The sequence below is a fragment of the Microtus ochrogaster genome, unplaced genomic scaffold (assembly GCF_000317375.1).
Source record: "Microtus ochrogaster isolate Prairie Vole_2 unplaced genomic scaffold, MicOch1.0 UNK44, whole genome shotgun sequence".
NCBI lineage: Eukaryota > Metazoa > Chordata > Mammalia > Rodentia > Cricetidae > Microtus > Microtus ochrogaster.
The window spans coordinates 1,712,180-1,728,946 of NW_004949142.1; positions in this window are offsets into that span (position 1 = coordinate 1,712,180).

Sequence of the window (16,767 nt, forward strand, 5' to 3'; positions counted from 1 at the left end):
AAAAAAAAAAAAAAAAAATCCAGACAGCATAAACTTTCCAGCCGCTCATCCATCTCATCAACTGCCTCTCAACCTCTCCAAACTGACCCTTCATCCAGACAGGCCCAGTTCAGATCGGCTTCAGCCGGACGGTTCCTGTTATCTGACCCTTGACCCCAATGGCTCGTTCTTCCGTGATCTGTTCTTCACCTTTTCGGTGACTGCCCTGCTTCTTGGTAAGTGTGAGTCTCTCTGAGCATGGCCGTATGCCCTCTGACGTCCTAGGACCCAATCTTGCCTTGGCAGGTGCTCTGTAAATATTTGTGGACTTATTGGCGGATTGATTGGTGCAGTGAAGATGGAGAATCAGGTTATACGCTGAGAAGTGTCTCTTTCAGCCTGGCTGCTGGGAAAGAATCAGGACGCTGGGGGCTGGGGACGCATATGTGGGGAGCCCAGCTCTCAGCAGGTGTGCATGGGCAGGTGGGGACAGTGTCAGAGAGGGAAGTTTTGGGGCTATGATGAGGTCTTGGGGAAGCAGTGCTCCAGGCTGCTCAGGAAGCTTCCTGGCCAGGTGCCCAGCTGGACTTTCATTTGGTGAAGGTCTTCGTCCCCATCTAACCCCCTATGTCCCCCCATGAATCTGCAGGGCCAGGCCTGCAAGGAGCTATTTTGGACCAAACCTCTGAATTATGCACAGGCTGGCCAGTGAGCTCGGCTCCGCTGATGAATGGGTTGGGGGTGGAGAGTTTCGCTTTCGTGTGTCTGAGTTTGCACAGGCCCCGGGAGGAGGGCAATGGGTGGCCACTGAAGCTTTTGTGACTGCGTGGTTGTACCTGTGCGTGAATGATTATGGATTTGTAGCCAGAGGTTGTGAGGTCCCAAAGATGGTCCCTCTCCCAATGAGGTAACAGGATGATGAGCTCCTGGACACAGGAACCTGTGGTCCCCAAATCTCCACTAGGGCAGACAGGGACGAATGACTGTATTGTATGTCTTGCCCCTTGGCTGCCCATGGGACCCTCAGAAGTCACTGGCCATCAGAGACAGACCTGCCCTAGGTGTTCCACACGTTAACAGCGTTGTCACAACACAGCCATTCAGCAGGTGCAGGAATCCCCACTTTACTTAGAAGGAAACAGAAAGACTAAGTAACAAAACAAAGAGAAAGAAGGGTGTCTTGCTGGAGACTCTGTGACATGGGACCAGGAGAAGGAAGAGCTGAACAGCTGAGGAGTACTAAAATGGAAACAGCCCAGAAGAGACTGGCAGGACCTGCAGCTCCGAGAAGCTTTGCGTCCAGGAAACTCCTGCAGCTCACTAAGAAGCCAGTCCAGATTGTGCACTGTTGTTGTTTTGTTTCTTCTGCCCCTGGATGACTGAGCATGCCCCATATCCCTAGCCCTGTGATCCACCTGTAACTCCGGCTCTGGAGGATTTGGTGCCCCCTTCTGGCCTTTGCTAGTATTGCATACTGTGCACCTACACAGACACATATGCACTATACATAGGCACACTTCGCAGTGCTGGGATATAACCCAGGACCTTAAACATGTTAGGCAAGCACTCTACAACTGAGCTGTATTCCCAGCTCGGACAATCCAATCCAAGTGTGTGGTGGTGGTGATGGTATATGCATGTGGTGTGCCCGTGTCCCATGTCCTTGTGAGCAGAGGCTGGAGGGAGATGTCAGGTGTCCTCCTCTATCATTTTCCAATTTTCCACTGTGTTTCTTTCTTTTCTCTCTCTCTCTCTCTTTCTTTCTTTCTCTATAGCTTTGGAGCCTGTCCTGGAACTCACTCTGTAGACCAGGCTGGCCTCGAACTCTCAGAGATCCTCCTGCCTCTGCCTCCTGAGTGCTGGGATTAAAGGTGTGCACCACCACCGCCTGGCTCCACTGTGTATCTTTAGACAGGATTTCTCAGTGAACCAGATGCTTGCCATTTCATCCAGACTGGATAGTCAGTGAGCTCACAGGAGTCGTTTGTCTGTCCCTCAGCACTGGGGTCACAGGCACACGCTGCCATGCTTGCATTCTATGTGACTGCTGGAGATTCAAACTCAGGGCCTTGCACTTGCACTGCAAGCGCTCTTACCCACTAAGCCATCTCCCTAGCTGCACAATTCACCTGTGACTCCAGCTCCAGAGGATCTGATGCCCTCTTCTGGCCTCTGTTAGTATTGCATGCATGTGTACCTATGCACAGACATGTATATACATAAATAAAAATAATAAATATAATAAATAAACCTTTTTTTTAAAAAAGAGTGCTGTCTTGCTCAGTGCTCCTGAAGAGGGTCTGGGTTCAGTTTCCAGAACCCTATGGTATCTCACAGCCTCCTGTAACTCCAGTTGCACAGGATGCAGCACCCCCTCCTGGACACTGAGGGTATCTGCACTCACGTGAGGATATATCTTCCCACGTATATAAGTAAAATAAATCTTTTTTTTTTTTTAAAGTACACACCTCATAAACATTCTTAGGGAAAGTTGCCAAACACCAAGAGTATATACTACATAATTCCTTTTATATGAAACGCTAGGAATGACAGCTCTAATCTACAGTGACAGGAAGCAGATCAGTGGGTGCCTGGGGCTGGGGGCAGGATGACAACTGACTGGGAAGGGGCGCCAGGGAGCTTTTGGGGATGATGAAAGTGTTCTCTGTCTTGATTGTTGAGGTGGTTATATGTGTATATAAATTTGCCAAAATTCTTCAAACTGAACACTTAAAATATATGCATTTTTACAATATGTAAATTAGATTCCAATAAAGTTGAAAGAGAAACCCAGGCGAGCTGAGATGAATTCCACACTTAGTACTGTTGTGCCCTGCTGGGTGGTGGTGGTGCACACCTTTAATCCCAGCACTCGGGAGGCAGAGGCAGGTGGATCTCTGTGAGTGTGAGACCAGCCTGGTTTACAAGAGCTAGTTCCAGGACAGGCTCCAAAGCACTGGGCACCTGGGGTCCCTTTGTTTTGGTTGTTTTTATTTGTTTGTTTGTTTTATTTTTGATGACTTATTCTGTGTTTACGAGTGAGGGCCTGCATATGTGTGTGTGTACCATATTTGATCCTGTTACCCAAAGAGCTGGGAAGAGGGCATCTGAACTCCTGGAAGTGGAGTAACAGACAGTGGAAGCTCTGGAAACTGAACCTGGGTCTTCTGAGCAATCATTCCAGCTTCGGTTTTGTTTTAAATTAATTAATTAATTTAAAAGTCTCATTTAACGCAGGCTGTCCTCAAACTAGCTACACAGCTGAAGATGGCCTTGAACTCCTGATCCTTCTGCTTCTATCCCCCCCCCCCCAAGTACTGGGATAACAGTCTTGCGCTACCATGCCAAGCAAAGATTTCTGCCACTCTTTCTTGTGTGGGGCCAGGGGCCGAAGTCAGGGCCTCATAGGTGATGGTAGGCAAGCATTCTACCACTGAACTGCATCCTCAGCCCCTCCCACGTTGAGACAGGGTTTCACTATGTAATTTAGGGTGGTTTTGAACTCGTGGTCCCCCTGCTCAGCTTCCTGAGTTCTGCGATTACAAAGGTGTGTCACTATGCCTGGTCTGTGTGTTCATATTTGTACCTGTGTGGGAGTGGGTGGGAGAGGGCCTGGGGCAGTTGTTCCTATCCTAGCCCACCTAACTGTGTCTAAGATTCCTTAGACTTGACCACCTGGCCCTACATCCTCTTCCCCTGTCTAACTGCTTACACTGCTCCAGAATCCCTGCAGCTTTCCCTGTTACCCAAGGCATGGACCATCCCTGGGGTATGCGTCGCTTGCTGGGGTACCTCCATGACACCCTCCAGGAGCGGGTACTTCACTACTTTCTTCATTTGGTGTCCTGTTGGGTGGGTCAGGAACCCCCAAAGAACAAAAGTTTAATTTCCTTCCATTCCTTAAAATTAAGGTCACCTCAGTACCCCAGTGCAGCCCCAGAGAGGCCCCTCTCACTTACCACCTAGGGCATGGTGAGAAGCTCCCAGGAAGTAGAAGGGGAGAAGCACTGGGTTCACCCCCCAGATGCCGTGCAGGGTGTTCAAGAGAACCTGGCCAGTGCGTGGTATCCCAGCAGTGCGTGGTGTCCCAGGACTTTGTCCTCCCGGATGCTATTACCAGTTGCTTACTGAATATCTACTCTCTGTGGGGATTTGAGCTACACTCTATGCCTACATTGCTTGCATTACCTGCTAATCCTCCAGACAGAGCGTCAATGAGACCAGAAGGCTGTTACTGTCCTCATTTCACAGACGAGGATGTGGAGGCACATGGAAGGTATGCGAGGTCATGTGACCAGCAGATTGGAAGACTAACAACCACTGGTATTATTGATTTCCTAGAAATACTCATACCAGGTCTGTCCTAATCCTGTGGAGGGCTTTTTGTTTTTGTTTTGAAGAAGGATCTTATTAGGTAGCCCTAACTGGCACTCTCCATGTAGACCCGGATAGCCTCAAACTCGTAGAAATCCACCTGCCTCTGCCATCCATGTACTGGAATTTTATAAAGCTGTGTGTCATTATTCCTGGCTATCTTGGGTGTTTTTTTTTAAACTACGGACTACAGACAAAGCTGGCCAGATGGCTCAGCAGGTAAAAGGGCTGTCACCAGGCCTGATGACCGGAGTTTGGTTTCCACATACTGGAAGGAGAGAACTGACTTCCACCACAAATTATCCTCCAACTTATATATGTACACTCCTAAGTAAATAGGCTAATAAATTCTAAAAATTAGAATAAATAAATAGAAACATATTTCTCTCTTCCTTCCTTCCTTCTTTCCTTCCTTCCTTCCTTCCTTCCTTCCTTCCTTCCTTCCTTCCTTCCTTCCTTTCTTCCTTCCTTTCTTTAAAAAAAGACTGGCTTTGAACTTGCTATGTACCAAAGGATGACTTTGAACTCCCAATCCTATTGCCTCCACCTCCTGAGTGCTAGGATTCTAGGCATGAGCCTCTGATCCTGGTTTCTGTGGTGCTGGGGATGGAATGCAGGACTTCATTTATGCTAGGCAAGCGCGCTACCAACTGAGCTACATCCTCAGCCCCTGGAGTACTGTGTTGTTGCTGTTGTTTTGTTTTTCTTTCTCTTCTTTTCTTTTCCCTTTGTATAGTTTGGTTTTTCAAGACAGGGTTTCTCTGTGTGACAGCCTTGGCTGTCCTGGAGCTCACTTTGTAAACCAGGCTGACCTTGAACTCAGAGATCCACCTGTTTCTGCCCCCCTCCCCCCCAAGTGTTAGGATTAAAGGCGTGCACCACCTGTCTGACTGATTACGGGATTTTTGTTTTGTGTTTCTTTCCTCTTGATTCTTAGGCATTCACCCAGGTAAAGGGTAACCCCACCCCCACCATCCCACCAGGATCCAGCATTGGGCTCCCTATAGCTGGGCATAGTGCCAGCATCCCTCTGCTTGAGGCAGGTGGGCAGGGTTGAACTTGATCAGGACTGGCTGGGGTTAGGGACGGCAGGGAAATGCGATCTACAAATAGCAGCAAATTGTTCATTGATTTCTCTCCTGTCGGAAGGAACCCTGGGACCAATGGGAGCAAGACTGGGTTTGAACCAGAGAAGCAGGAAGGAAGGCTCGGTCTAGGGCCGGCAGGCAAAATCAGGAGGCAGCTGTCCTGCCTTTTGGGGATGTCTCCTCCATCTACCCTCAAGATTTCTGGAAGGCGGGCAGATTCTAGTCAATACAACACGCAAACAGAGGGGGAGGTAAGGATACAAGAGAAAAAGGCTCCGTCCCCAAATGCCTGCTTCTTCAAGATGACCCACATTTTAAATACCCTGCCCGTTAGGTCCTTAGGCACACACAAATGATTCTGCCATATGCTGAGGCTTGGGAATCAGGAAATAACCATTGTGCCTTGACAGGGCGCAGGTCCCTAGTGACCTGTCTTCTTGCCTCTGTGTCCTCTGGGTTTCTAGAGTTGGCTTTAAGTTCCCTATGCTCCTACCCATGCCCTAGCCCCTTATGGTCTTTGTACAGGCAGGATTCTCTACCTAGAGTGTTTTCTCCATGTCCTGTCCTGTGCAATCGTGAAGATCTCAACAATCTGAAGCCCTGCATCCTGCAAAAGCCTCCCAGGTTGCCTGCAGCCTCCTGGCTTCTTTCTTCCTTTAACTTCTGGGGTCTGGTCTGTAGCAATCATATTCCTGCCTTCTGCTTGCAGCGTGTGTGTAAATGTCTCCATGTGGAGGCTCAGAGAATGCTGCTCTCCTGTGGTTTCCTGGGCAACAGTCCCATCGCCTCCACTGGACAGTAAGGATCTGGCTGTCAGAAACCACATCCTAACCGTCTCCACCCCCATCTTTACCCTGCAGCCCACAGTGCAGTGTGTGGCTGGAGCCTTGGGGACACCTGCAACTAGAAGGATCCTCAGGGACATCTTGTCTCCACCCCTGCGATTCAGAAGTTCTCGTGGTGGAGGACAGTTTCCCCTCACCATAGTTCTGCTCCATTACCTGGGAAGAGCTGAATGAAAGCGCTCTAGGCAGGTTTCCAGGTCCTAAACTCACCCCACTGCATACTGTGCGAGGATCCCATCCAGGAGGCTGTCCCAGGTACAGTTAGAACCCAGGAGAAGAAAGAAAGAAAGAAAGAAAGAAAGAAAGAAAGAAAGAAAGAAAGAAAGAAAGAAAGAAAGAAAGAAAGAAAGGAAGGAAGAGGGGGGCAGGCATTGGTGGTACATACCTTTGATCCTACCACTTGGGAGGCAAAGACAGGCAGATCTCTGAGTTCGAGGCCAGCCTGGCCTAAGAATAAGTTCCAGGACAGTCAAGGCTACACAGAGAAACCCTGTCTCAAAGGAATCATATTAATAATAATAAAAGAACCCAGGAGAAGTCATTGCCATCCAGCTCAGTTTTGTAGTTCTGGGCAAGTTTACAGGGACCTGTGGTTGTACCTATGAGAGGGAGGAGGAGAAGCCCAGAAATTGCCCCACCCCCTGGGAATCTGAGCTTCCTTATTGATAGAGAAACTGAGGCTTGGGACAATGACCTGCTCTGTCTACAGCATGCCAGAGGCCAGTGCCCTCTCACCATGTGGGATTCTCCTGGGGCTGGTCCATGGTTGGTAGTGGGCAGGGCATCACAATTGGTATATGTAACTCTTTGGGCAGGCCCCAAGGAGGAGAGGGCAGTCTGTCTCACAAGCCTGCAGCCAGGGCCGGACCAGCACTTCCAGGGGCAGACTGATTTCCTGTCACTTGGCCGCTGGGCCCAGAGCAGCTGCTCCCTCATCTAATTAATGGTCCTGGTTCCCAGTTCTTGATGCAGGGGGATCATGAGCTATTGCTCTGCTCAAGTCTCCACGGAGCTTTCCATTGCGCAAGGGTTCCAGGAGCGGTCGGGAGAGGCGAGGACAGCTCCCAGGGCTGCCACACCGAGAACAGCGTCTCTTCCCACCTTTCATCCTCACTCTTTCTCAAAAGCATCCTCTTCCTTCTTCCCCGTGTCCTGGCCACTGGCTCTTCTCTGCCCTGACAGGTCTTCTCCATCCTCCGCTTCCTTCCCAGAACCTGTCCCAGAAGGTTTCTTCTTCCCTTGAACCCTGTATCCTTTGCCTAGTTGTAAGTGGGCACACTGAGTGTGGTGATCTCTGGGCGTTGCCTCTGAGATCAGCCCATCCTGGAACAGTAGCTCTCCATGAACTATCACTTTCTGCAGATAGCATCCCTCCTGAGATAAGGGAATGCGGGAGGTGTCCAGTGGATAACAGCTGGATCCCTCAGAGCAAATAACTTAGGAAAATGAGGAATGTCTTCCCAGGTCAGCTCTGTTCCCTGCTCATAGCTGTCTGGTATGGAAATCAGGGCTGGGTCGGATGGAGAAGGAGTGAGCTAGAGACCCAATAGCTCACTGATGGCCAACTAGCCTCGTCCAAGAAGCTGAAGGAAGTTCAGGTTAGTTCCAGTCAGAGCCAGGTAAGTCCAGCGGTCACCAGCACATCTGATTGTTCCAGCAGGCAGTAACAGACGATGGTCAGGGACTAGGGGTCCTTGTTAGACCTGTGTGTGACTGGAGGAATATTACTAGCCCTGGTTAACTTGAGGTGTCAATTTGGGGAATTCTTAATGAAGGCCATTATTGGGTGTTGGGGTGTCTGGTCATGCTGGGCACTCGGTGTTGGGAGGCCGCTGTTGAGATATTGTATTAACATATTGGTGTTGGGTCATCTGGAGTACCTGGCCAGCAATGAGGGTTGAGCAGACATTTGATAGTTGATTGAGCATAGGTCATTGTTGGGGAGGTAACGTAAGTCAAGGGGTCGTAGTCAGTGGTAAGGAGTAGATGTTGAATGTTAGGGTCATATTGGAAAAGTGATTGGTCCCCCCACATCACTAAGGCATGGCCCCTCCCCTCATATTGTGTGGTGTCTAATAAGGCTCAAACTACAATGCCCTAGGTTCCCGGCTCTACTCCACGATCAGCCCCAAGCTGTGCGACTTGCTTTACTCGGGCAAAGGTCCTATGAGTAGAAAGGGCTTGGCCTCTGAGCTCTCTCAGGTGAGAAGGCCAGGCCAGGTTCTGCAAGTGATGTGTGGAGGCTTGAGTAGACATTTGATAGCCCAGTTGGTAGAGTTGACTGGCATGCTCAAAGCCCTGGGTTCAGTCCCCAGTGGTGTGAAAGCTGGGGATGGTGGCACACACCTGTAACCCCAGCACTCCGGGGGTGGAGGCAGGAAGATGAGAAGTTCAAGGTTACCCAGGAAGTTTGAAGACAAGCTGGGATACTAAGACCCTGTGAGAGCATGTGCAGAGCATGGATGATGGAGTGCTTAGGGATGCAGGGAAACTCCACGGGGAGGGGGGCTGGGAGAGAGGCCAAGATGCTCATTGATGAATTGATTCCCACTATTGATATTCCTTGGACAATTTTTGAAAGGTGACACCGAGGGAGAGGATGGAGGTCTCTCAGAGAAAGTCATGGCATGACTTGGCCCCACGGAATACCAATGAGATGTCTGCTCACTTGGACTGTCACAGCTTCCTCCTGAGGTACTGGTGGGGACATGCACCCAAGTATGCAGGAATTACAGCTGTGAGGACTTGAGGGCCCACAACAGGCCACAAGCCATAGTTCTCGAATGTAGCATCCCAGCTGCACGCATGCATAAACATCACAGGGTATCCTAGCTCTCCATGGGAACGGTTTCTGCAGAGAGCTGATCATTCTCCAAAAATAAAGAGATCATTTCCCTATTCGATTGACAGAAAATGCCCTGAGCTGGAGTTGTCCAAGTAAAGTTGAGAAGTCCTCTCTTGAGAAAGGTGGCCTCTGAGTCACCCCTCCCACCCTGCTTTCCTTATATTGTCACAGAGCTCTTATTCACGGTGTGAACGGTGGGAAATGGTCATATCCCCCTAGAGGAGTGGGGACACTTACCGTGGAGGGTAGGCAGGAGACAGGGAGAGACAGGCCAATCCAGTGCTGTGACCTGGGGCAGAGTTAGGAGCAGAATGATGATTCAGGATGGAGTCAATGCCAAAGCTGCCATGACCATCAATGCACAGGGTGTAGGCTAGAAGGCACAGTCCAATAGAGGAGGCACCATATGTGCCTTAGATAAATGTCCAGCCCGACAGAGAGGCCCATTGCCTTCCTAGGAGTCCCACTGTGAAAAGGAGACATAGACCTTGCTTCAGGGAGCCCTCAAGTCTAAAGACAGAGGCAGCACCTGGCCTTGAGTGACCCTTGCTTGGGAGGAAATGTGATGTGGGATTCCCCTCTGTATGCTGTGAATACTATTGGTTAAGAAAGAAACTGGCTTGGCCTGATAGGGTAGAGTAGAGTTAGGTGGGTAAAACTAAACTGAATGCTGGGAGAAGGAAGGCGGAGATTGGAGAAGCCATGTAGCCCCGCTGGAAACAGATGCCAGAACTTTATCTGGTAAGCCACAGCCTCGTGGTGATACACAGATGAATGGAGATGGGTTAAATTAATATATAAGAGTTATAGACAACAATGAGGACCCTAAGAGAGACACACATAGATCTAATCTACATGGGGAGTAGAAAAAGACGAGATCTCCTGAGTAAATTGGGAGCATGGAGACCTTGGGAGAGGGTTGAAGGGGAGGGGAGGTAGGGAGGGGAGCAGAGAAAAATGTAGAGCTCAATAAAAATAATAATAATAAAAAGAGTTAGCCAATAAGAAGCTAGAGCTAATGGGCCAAGCAGTGATTTAATTAATACAGTTTCTGAGTGGTTATTTTGGGGCTGAGCTGCTGGGCGGCCAGGAAAGAAACAAACGGCCTCTCCTTCAATAAATATGCAATTCGTCCTGATGGGAGGTGCAGTGGGGGACCAGGTCTGAGCTGGGTGACAGAATGTGGAGGCCTTGAAGCTATAGCTGAGATGGACTAGCAGCTAGCTGGCACATTGGCTTCTAACCTTCTAATAATCCTAAACTGGCCTAATTCATCCCCTACTGCTGCACCTGTGTGTGCTGATCTGTCCCCTGCTCTGTCCCCAATAAATTATTAAAAGTGCTCAATGAAGAAGGAGGCCAAGGCTGCTGCTCCTGGCAGAGGGGACCCCTCCAGGTGTGCCTTTTCTCAACCATGCACATCAGACTACTCTAGATCCAGACTCGACTTCCCGGGAGGCATGCCTCGTCTGTCTCACCGCCCCTCACCCTGGCACCCCAGCCATAGGAGTCCCTAAGGTGACCAAGACCCAGATGAGCAATTGTTTCAGCATCACACATGGGTCTAAACATAGTCATAACAACTTCCTGCATGACTTTGGACAAGCCTGTTTCCTTTGCCACTCTGGACACGGAGTGGGTTCAACTTAATTGCCTCCCAGGTTCCTGCAAGCTTCACTCTCCAAGCAGAGGGCATGACTAATAGCAGTATCCGGCTGGGCCAGGTGGTGCTAGAGTCCCGGAGGCTCTGCTGTTTAGCCATGTGTGGCCTCAGTCAGGAGATTCTTCCTCCGGGAGCCTTTGGCTCCTGTAAAATGGGCACATGGAAAAGGTGTCATGGGTACAAAGGCTGACGCTGCCTCCTGAGACCAGTGCAAGCATCCGATGAGATAGAGCCAGTCAAACACCTGTCTCACAGTCCATACCTGATAAATCCTCCCGACAGCCAGGGCTGGTGGTATTTTATTCCCAGGAGCGGTGCTGTTTTAGCCCTTCTTTGGACTCCATTCCTCCCTCTTCAGGTGACTGCTATACCACAGCTGTCTCCTTCAATATACTTGGCTCCCACACAGCCTTCCATCCCTTTTCTGCAAGTGTCCCCTCACCGTGTCCCCCTTCCCACTGACAAGCCTGCCCAGCCCCCACCCTATACACTTGCCACCACTCAAGGGGCCCACCCCACCCAGCCCCCCTCCACGGCAATTATGTAGAGCAAACAAGAGCAGCTGATGAGAAAGGAGCTGCTATTAGCTTAACCTTTCGGGACTGGAGCTGCTGGGAAGAGTTGGGGAGGTGCGCAGGGAGGGGGCTCCAGCAGCAGGTGGGCTGGGGAGGGAGACAAGCAGAGTAGGGGGAAGGAACTGGCTCCCGGGGACCAATGGCAGGCTGGCAGCCCCAGAGAAAACAGTAAGGGGACAAAGGATGAACGGAAAGCCCAGAAGTAGACTTAGGAGCCTGGAAGGTAGTGCAGAGGAGGTGGGAGGCAGAAGGTCTGGAGAGGCCGACAGAACCGTACAACCCAGCACTTGAGGCTTCCTGCACACAGTAGGGGTAGCGTGCTAAAGAGCTGTAGACACTTCTACTTTGACCCTCTGCTGAGTAAAGATTGTCAGAGCTGCGCAAGATCTCAGACACCACTTGACCCTGCTCTCCCATCTTGTAAATGGAGAAACTGAGGTCAACAGAAAACCTTAAATTCCCCAAATCATAGTGAATTTTGGTAGAGCCTGTGTGAGCAGTCAGGCCCCCGAGCTTCTCCCCCTATCACCTCCCACCTCCCCCTCCCTCTATGCACCTATTCCCTGTCCTGTCACCCCGGAGACACAAGCTTTCAAGTTCAGTCAGAGCTGCGTGGACAAGGCAGGGTCCCAGCCTGCAGCGGCAAGAACTTCAGACTGGTGTCTGGTGAGGATGAGTAAGGAAACAAAACAGGGTATACAGTTCCTCAGAGAGACAAAGTATCCGTTGGCCACTACACAGTTGCCTCTCCTCATTGTGTGTATCAATGTCTACCAGAAAATCGGCCCGAATCAGGAAGGCTCCAGGGAAGAGGTGATGTCGGCCTGGGCTTTAAAGGATGAAGCAAGGCTGTGTGGCTGTGTGGCTGTGTGGCTTTTCCAGTAAGGGCAAGGGAAGGTGCTAGAAAACATTGGGAGTTCAGGGCCCTGATAGGCCCTCTTCTCTGTCCTCCGAGTTCTGGGAGGATGGCGCAGGAACGCTAGGAGGTGGAGAAGGAAGGGTGCCTCCATGGAGGCCTTTCCCTTCTGAGGCAGAGGGACGATGGAGGCCGCTAGTCCTGTGAAGCAGGCCAGGAGCTAATTGGTGTGTGTGGGGGGGGTGAGGGGCTGCTACCTTTCTGCTTGCGCCCACCCATGTCTCGCCTGTTTCTGATCTCCGGTTCAAGTGGGCCAGTCAAGGGAGAACAGGTACTGACTCAGATCTTCAGAAGACCTGGCTGGTAGCCCTGCTACGTGATCTGGGCTTGGCCAAGCATGGCAGCTCACTGGTGACCCTTCATCCTCCTTGCCACTCAGGGGGCTGAGGGAGGCAGTGGGGGACGGGGAGAGAGAAGAAAGACCTGACTCACACTTAGCCCACATCCTCGGCGAGACAGCAAGGAATATTTTTAGGAGCTCATTAAACAGGGAAGAAAGAAAGGGAAGGGAAGGAAGGAAGACGAGGATTATGCATTATTTTTCATCCAAGTGACAGCTCCGAGCATCTCCACTGGAACTGTCATGCAAAAGAAATGGCATGTCTAATATTATTATGGAACGGGTGTGCGCCAGCCTGCGTGGCTATGCGCGTGTGGGAGGGCGCTTGTGCCACCAGTGTGCCACACCGCGAGGTGGTGGGACCAAGGTGGGTCTGTGTATGTGACACCAGGCAAGTGTTCCCAAGTGTGCGGTGGAACAGGGAGAGCTGCATGCGGGCATCGGATGCCTGGGATTTCAACGGAGGAACAACTCTCCGAAACTATGTGTAATGGGGCGTGCAGTCGGTGTACAACTGTGTAATTGGGTGTGTGTAACTCGAGTACGTGAGGCATGGATGAAAGGCCTCTACCTCTGGAGCTGGGGGTAGGGGAGCATAATCGCAAGTGAGGGAGCCGTCAGGAGGGTGCGGCTGTGACACAGTTGATTCCAAGGCTACCTCCAAAAGACAATGGGGAAATGCAGAGGGTGAAAGGGGCCCTGTGCCCACCTATCCTTGTCTTGGAAGGAAAGAGAGCTGCGGCTGGAGGGTCCCAGCTCACACCCACGCTTTTCTGAGGGGAAGACACTGCCCCCCTACCATGAGTTCAAAGTTCTTTGGATGGAGCTCAAACTACTTAGTAGGCACTTCCCCCAAATAATCTCATTGGATTTCCAGAGCGCTCTGGAGAGGCAAGCACTGTTATTCTCATTTTCCCGGTAAAGTGGGCCTGAGGTATCTGTCACTCGGACTGACAATTACTTCCCCGACATCATGGAATTCAGGTGATCAAAGCTAAGATGTGAATCTCCTACTGACTTCTTGGAATGGGTAGCGCTGAGCACAGGAAGGTGACAGAGGGAGACTGGGTGTTGGGGAGGCTTCTCGGGGCTTGTCTGGGGTTAGATGAGCATCTGCCTAGATGATGAGAACCCAGAGCACTCTGGGAAGGAAGGAACTGGGAGAGATGCGGGGAGACAGAGCCATGCAGCAGGGCTGGTGAGGAGATCCGCTACTGTCAGAGGCTGAGCTGTGACGCGGGCCCTGCCGACTCGGTAACTAAAGCCAACCTCGTAAGTGGCTAATTGATTTCTGTTCCCTGATTAAATGTGCAGCGCTTTACATGGCAGCAGAAGGAGGTCAGCGCTCCCCCCACTTCTCCAGCGCGCCTCGTGCGGAGAGACAAAGAAATTGATTTTCCAATCGATGCTCTGAGCAATGATTAAATGTTCTCTGCACAGCGGTCCTAATGAGTCCCAGAGGGGCGTGCCGGCCCTTTAATTAGAGACTCCCAGGGGGCCCTGGATAGGGGCTGCCCTAGAGTGAGGGGGTCTAGCCAGAGAGGAGACATCATCTCCAGAGATTTGGTGGGCTTCGCCTCCAGGGAAGCGTCCTGGCCTGAGAAATGCTGTCTAAAAGGTCCCGGGATAGGGGACCCTGTGGAGGGGTCACTAGGAGGTCTCCATGGAGGGACCCTCCATCAGGGAGATCCCATGAAAGGACTTATGGGCTGAGGGTCCCTGAGCTGAGCCTACCAGGGAAGACCTGGGAGAGGAGAATTGGAGACTGAACCCCTTCCTCCCCCTCCCTCCACGGAATCCACAGACCCATCTGCTTGGGCATGATCCATGGCCCCCACCCAGTGGGCTGGGGACTCAGGCCCGTGCCACGACCTCCGGGTAGGCAGCAGTTCTCCCGCCGGTCTGTCCAGCTCCTCCGGCAGCAGAGACCCAGACAGGAAATGAATCCCGTCTAAGAGGCTGCTGCGTTTTCATTACCCAGCTGCCCCATTGGAGGAGCCGACTAAAGACTTTAGAAATTCAAATGAGGCTCTCGGGGGAGACCCGGGCTTAAACATTCCCCTGCGCAGGCGGCTTTATTGAAGGAATAAACTATATTTGCAAAGTAAGATATTGAGGCTGTCAGTTTCTCTTAGGGATATAATGAGATCCTGAGAGGGAGGGAGGCAGCAAGCTGGAGCTCCCAAGGGCGGGAGCCCCAGGCTGGAGCTCTGGGGTGAGCTGACTCCCAAAGGTCAGTTCCCTTACTGTGGAACCCAGTCCTCCCCTCATCCGCTATCCTGCCTGGTGTCCAGGGAGGAAGAGTCTACTGTTGTGACCTGGAAATCCCAAGACAGCGGAGACCTCGGAAGTCCCGCTGGTCCCTCTTGGCTCTTCGTCTAATACAGCTCTACTGGGAACACAGGAATGGAGGGCAGGAGTTGGGTCTGGCTTGTAGGTTGGGGCTAGCGATATGACCTTGAGTAAGTGAGGTACTTAACCTCGCCATGCCTCAGCAACATTTCTTTCAAATATTAATGCCTACTTCATAGGGTTGTTGGGAAGAGTAAATGAATTATTATGTATAGAGTGTTTGGCATGTTACTTGCTTATGGGTAACACTCCATAAATCACTGCTACTATTAAAGAATTGCACGGGGGGGGGGGGCGGCCATGCTCTCAGCTGGGATAGTGCTTGCCTAGCGTGCGCGAAGTCTGGGTTCAGTCCCAGCATTCTATAAAACCAAGTGCGGCGGGCCACACCTGTAATCCCAGCGCTCAGGGTGTGTAAGTAGGGGCATTGTAAATTCAAGGCCATTCTTGGCTGTGTAGAGTTCGAGGCCAGCTTGAGTTGAAGATGTAGAAGACGATAGTTGGCCAGTCGGCCTCTTTCCTGAGAGAGCTTAGTCTGTGGTGACCACCCGAGAGCTACGAGGCCACCCTCACATCCTCCGTCACCGTCGCCGGCATCGGCATCACCCCTGGCATCAACGTGATTCGCACTCTAACACATATTCCTGAACCGGAAGGAATGGTGCTGGTGAACCAGAGGCCTGGGACGATGGGAGGAATCCTGGAAGACTTCCTGCTGGGGGTGTTTGGGACTCATATACAGCACAGCACAGTTCTCTTGCTTTGGTAAAACAATCAAGTCCAAGACCAGTAAAAAACCAGGATAGCAAGATCGCTAGATCCCCAAACTTAACATCTCAAAGCTCAGAGACAAGGGAAAAAGGGTGCCAGCCAGTGTCTTTCTACCTCTGTGCCACTCAAAGCCACTATAGCATAGTGTTGAGGCCAAAGGAAGCCCACAGTCAGACCTGGGAGCGGAGCTATCGATTTAATGGGTCAGGCGGCTGCAACTGGGCTGCCTGCCACTCACGTCTGAGGCCGGAGGGGAGATTGCACTTGACAGTGGACAGGATGAGGAGACAACAGATGCAGAGGCTGCCCAGGAGCGGAGGGGGCGGAGTTAGCAGAACTCCGAGGAGGCGGAGTTAGCAGAATTCCGAGGGTCCGTGGGTGGGCTCGTGGTCTTTCCATTTTCCTTGGTAGGAATCCAGTCCCTGCTGACAGGAGGGCTCCCGAGATTGAGAAGTGCAGACAAAATGGCCGGGGCCCGCTGAGGAAAGCGGTAGTCCGGTTGGCATGCAGGTGGGTGGCCTTGTGATGGCACAAGAAGGCAAGCAGGAGTGAGGGGTGCATTTCACAAGTGGAGCGCATTAGTAGGCCACCTACCAAGAATCTGCGAGGCCCAGTGTATCCATTTTTTTTAAACAAACAAAAACCAAGAACATGGGTTAGAAGCCAAAGGATTTCAATATCTTTTCCCATGCTTCTAGCAGGTCACCTGATAGCTCTGGGCTCAGAGTTTTGTTTATTCAGAATCTCACCGTGTAGCCCAGGCTTGCCTAGAATTTGTGATTCTCCCCTCAGTCTGACTGCACGCAGCTCTGTGTACTCCATCTGCAGAAGGAGACAGCACTACCCAGGCAATGCTGAAAGCGAGGCAGACACCACAGGACCTGGCATACAATTGGCTCTCTGAAACCGAGCTCTCCTCTTCTTCTTCTTCTTCTTCGTCTTCTTCTTCTTCTTCTTCTTCTTCTTCTTCTTCTTCTTCTTCTTCTTCTTCTTCTTCTTCTTCTTCTTCTTCTTCTTCT